This window comes from Vicugna pacos, chromosome 20 (assembly GCF_048564905.1).
Source record: "Vicugna pacos chromosome 20, VicPac4, whole genome shotgun sequence".
Classification (NCBI taxonomy): Eukaryota; Metazoa; Chordata; class Mammalia; order Artiodactyla; family Camelidae; genus Vicugna; species Vicugna pacos.
This window is the reverse complement of record NC_133006.1, coordinates 40032943-40037176: the sequence shown is the minus strand read 5'-3', so window position 1 is coordinate 40037176 and position 4234 is coordinate 40032943. Positions and strand designations below refer to the sequence as shown.

Sequence of the window (4234 nt, the reverse complement as noted above, 5' to 3'; positions counted from 1 at the left end):
AAATATCATCTCTGAGCTCTCCAAGGTCATGACCACCCCTGTCAAGTCATGAGGAAACAAGGTCAGAAAGCATAAGGACAGACTTGGGAAATTCTAGGAGAGATGACTTCTAAAGACAGGCAGAGCTGATTCTGGAATGTGGATGTAGGGGTGGATGGAAGCGGGGGAAGGGCAGGAAGCGACCAAAGGACTTAGAATAACTGGCTCATTCCCCGAAAAGGAGCTCGAGAAGACATTCACAATTAAGTGACTCCATCTGGGGATTCATGAGGTACACACCTGGAACTGGGATGCTGGTGATTCATTCAACAGATGCTTATTAAGTCCCTTACACTTCATAATAATGTGCCTTGCAACGTGTCAGGCACTGTTCTAGGCACAGGGGGTAAACCAGGAGTTGACAGTGGTGGCCCCATCTTGGCCCAGCGTAGTGTTCAATTAAACACTAGTTCAACATCCAGCAATGTGTTTCCTACTTTACTGTTGTTTCTTATAAAAACACCAAAGAGGGAGTGTCCACTTCTCACACACAACACAGTTAAATTCTCCCTCCCCTCCCCATTTACCGCTGTCACACATGCAACCACCCTGAGTCTCTTTTCTACCACCCCAAGCTCCTGACTCCCTCACAACCAGCTCAGCCCCTCCTTCAATCCAGAAGAATGAGGCTGAGATGTCAGTTTAAGAAAAAAATAATTACTCAAAGTTGTGTCCCAGGCCAGGAAGGGAGCCACAAGAATCCAGCTAGTGTCCAAAAACAGCCCCAGAACAGGGAGTCCCATTGGTTACCATGTTTAAAGGGGGTGGGCAAAGATTAATCTTCAGGAGGCCACCGATGTCATCCTACATCATAGCAGCGAGCTGCCTCCTGGATGAAAGCCAACTCCAGATGGTGCTTATCAAGGAAGACGGGGAGAAGGAGCAGCAATGTTTATTGTGAGAATGTGAAAGATCCTTTGTCATTGTTTATTGACCATTCCTGACACTTCAAATGACCAATGTGTGCTTCATCATTTCATTGGGTGGATATTAGTGTAAAAAAATCACTCACCAAGCACTACAGGACTGCCTTCTGCCTAAGGCATTCTGCAAAGACAGAAAGCTGATAATAAATTCAACCAGACATTTTTACCCCTTACAACCCATGAGCTGGACAGTCTACAGTTACAGACTGACCCAAGTCTTGCAGGAAATGGAAAGGCGTCTGTTGGAACCCCCACCACCAAGAAGTATTGGCTTTGTTTTCGCTTTTTAGCCACCTCATCTCCCATGATAAGAATGACTAAGGTTTACTGAAAGAGGACAACACACCAGGCACCGTATGCTAGCTTTTTCCATGGATTTGCTCACTCAGTACTCACAGGCCCATGAAGTAATTTCCACAACCGTCCCCCTTGGAGATGAGGACGTCGAGGTTCAGCAGAGTTAAGGGGCTTTGCCCAAGGTCCCACAGTTAAGACCAGGAGAAGCCACGTCACCAGCCCAGGAGTTGGTGCCCTCACCATCTGGGAGCTCCGTGTCCAGATCATTCTGCACCTCAGGAAAGAGAGAGGGGCAGCCCACTTTGTGCATGAAGCTCGCTCACAGCTCACAATTGGGCTGTGTCCACACGATGAGCTTCATCTGCTCAACCAAATGGCCGTCCACTTTCACCAGGAAGGAACATCACTAGCGATGCACCGGCCGGTCGGGGAGCTTCCTAGACAGGGACTGTCAGAAAACAGGGTTTGAAATCCAAGCTTTGCCAAATAAGCTTTGGCACACTGCAGCTCTGAACTGCTCATGAGAAACTTTCATTCTTGTGCATTTCACCAAATCTGAAATTGCTTCAATCTCATTTCAAATATTTGTTTTTCGTTTTTCTTCCCAACTTTCTGAATAAGGTAACTTTTAAAACAAGTGGAATGTTGCTTTCCTGCTGAACACTTAAGTAAAAGATGAACTAGCTAATGGGTGACAAGTTATCCTAATATTATTGTAACAAAATTCATAAATCATGGCTATTATAATTTTTCTAAAATTTTATTTTTTGCTTCCAATACTTAACTCTTTCTTTCAGGTGTTTGGGACAGTGTTGCCAGAGACAATTTTGTATAGAATATAGAGAAGGATCTCATCCATGACAGTTCAACATTCACTTCGGAAATAAAACCTTTTTATAACACTGAAAGAAGGCTGGGTGGGTACTTTCCCTCTTATTTATTTTAGAACAGAGATATAACAGTAGTTTAAATAACTGAGGCATAAAAACCTCATCCAGAATCACAGCAACCTGGCAGGGAAGTTAGTGCTATTTTCCCCTCCAGATGCACACAGACTGTCACACTTCTGCAATCCTATAATGCCCTTTCACCCCGCTGACTGGAAATGTAATTTGTCTTTGTACCATCAGGGTCTGTCCTTCTCCAGCCAGCTGGATGCTGACGCACATGATATCCTTTCTCAACACCAACTTGAATTATGAATATTTACATATGCTTCTGACTTTCTCAAAATGCCTTTATGCCCATGATCTCTTTTAATCCTTATAGTTACTCTGTGAGGTATTATTGTTTGCCTAAATGCAGGAATTAAGATTACATGTTATGCTGTGGTAAACAGGCATCGAAACAGCAAACTTTTGTCTGTAAAGGACCAGGGGGTAGACATTTTAGGTTTTGTGGGCCACGTAGTCTCCTTTGCCACCGCAGTGCCAAGGCAGCCACGGTGACTGGCACATGAATGAGAGGGTGCATGTTCCCATGGGACTTTATTTATGGACACCAATTGGAAGTCATTTTGTTTTCATAGGTAATGAAATATTGTTCTTCTTTTGATTCAACCATTAAAAATGTAAAAACCACTCTTAGCTTGTGGACAAACAGGTGGTGGGCCAGAATGACCCGTCTGTGGGCCATCGTGTGCCAACCCTGGTCTAGAACAGAGGCTCCTGGAATTCGGAAGGACCTTTGAAGAGCTCTGATTTCATCGTTTCTCCTCCGCTGGGGAAAGAATCACCAGATGACTCCAGAAGGCAGCAGTCTGCCACAGCAAGCTTGTGTAAAGAGACCCCAGGCCGTCGGACTCCCAGTTCAGTGCACTTCCCACCAAAAGGCACTGCCTCAAGTAAAAGCAAATAAGAGGCCAATTCAAGCGATAACTGTAAAAACGGCCCAGCTTCACGCCCAAAGACGAGCGCGCCCAGTGCCGGCCGCGCGGCCTGCCGCGGCCTCTGCAGACAGCGTCCGGCTCGCTGTCCCGGGGCTGGAGAAACCGTAACGGGTCAGGCGGAAATCGTTCCAAGCAAGAGCAAGGTGACTTTCGCTCTGCTGCTGCCTTACTCCACTACAGTTTAACTCCTCTCCTGCCTGAGCTGTGAAATCTGTAAAATAAGGAAATCATCATTGGCCTTTTTAACTTTTATGATAGTTTCACTTTTTATACCAACTTAATCAGTTGCAAAATGGAATGCAACCAGCGGGCAGGGCAGGGTCTCCCCCAGGTAACTGCTGTCAAAGCACTCGGCCTTCTGTTTGCTTCAAGGTCATGTTTTATCTCCTCTCTTCGTCTGTCTTCCACTGTTTCACTAAGAACAAAACCTCACTCATTGGGAGCGGGAGGGCAGCTGCCCCGAAGCAGCCGTTGAGATCAGAGTCAGCCGTTCTGGAAGCTGTAGCAGAGACCACCGTGCTGTGTGTGTGCATGTGAGTGCACACACACGTGTCAGTGTGCTTGTACAGAAACTAGTAGCAGGGTTAAACTCCTTGGGGAGGGGAGCGCAGTCAGCTGGGCAGAGCTGGGAATAATGGAACAGAAAGGTACCTCAGCCATACTTTCATCTTGCCACGTGGGAAGAAAAAAGCACACTCTGCTTGTCTCCTCTTCTCCGACACGTTTCCTCCATCAGACTTCTCCTTGCTTCCTTCTGTCTCTCTGGCCTGGCTCTCAGAGTCATCTAGTCTAGAAAAGGCCCTGAGGCCTGGTCCTCCCGAGTCTCAGCCCGAGCCCCCCGACTCCGGCCCCATGCTCTGCACCCATCTCCACTGCAGAGCATTACCCATGTGCAGTGGTCAGACATAAGGGTCTGCTGGTCCCGCTGCTGGTCTGGGAGCCCAAGACCAGGGCCCTGCTCACTTCATGCATCACAATGCCAGCACCTAGCAGAAGGTCTGACACACAGCAGCAGAAACTCTGCTAAGTGGTACAGAGTGAGTGAATAAGACTGGTTCAAAAAAAGGAAAAAAAAACACAAAAA

General features: G+C 46.9%; 1 long non-coding RNA gene across 1 annotated transcript; it reads right to left on the bottom strand.

Annotated features, from left to right (window-relative positions):
* Positions 1 to 2170: 2170 nt before the first annotated feature.
* Positions 2171 to 4160, bottom strand: LOC140687828 (uncharacterized). The gene is made up of 2 exons (XR_012062444.1): positions 3802 to 4160; positions 2171 to 3361 (listed from the first exon to the last, which is right to left on the bottom strand). It is a non-coding gene; the product is annotated as an uncharacterized lncRNA (long non-coding RNA).
* Positions 4161 to 4234: the final 74 nt, after the last annotated feature.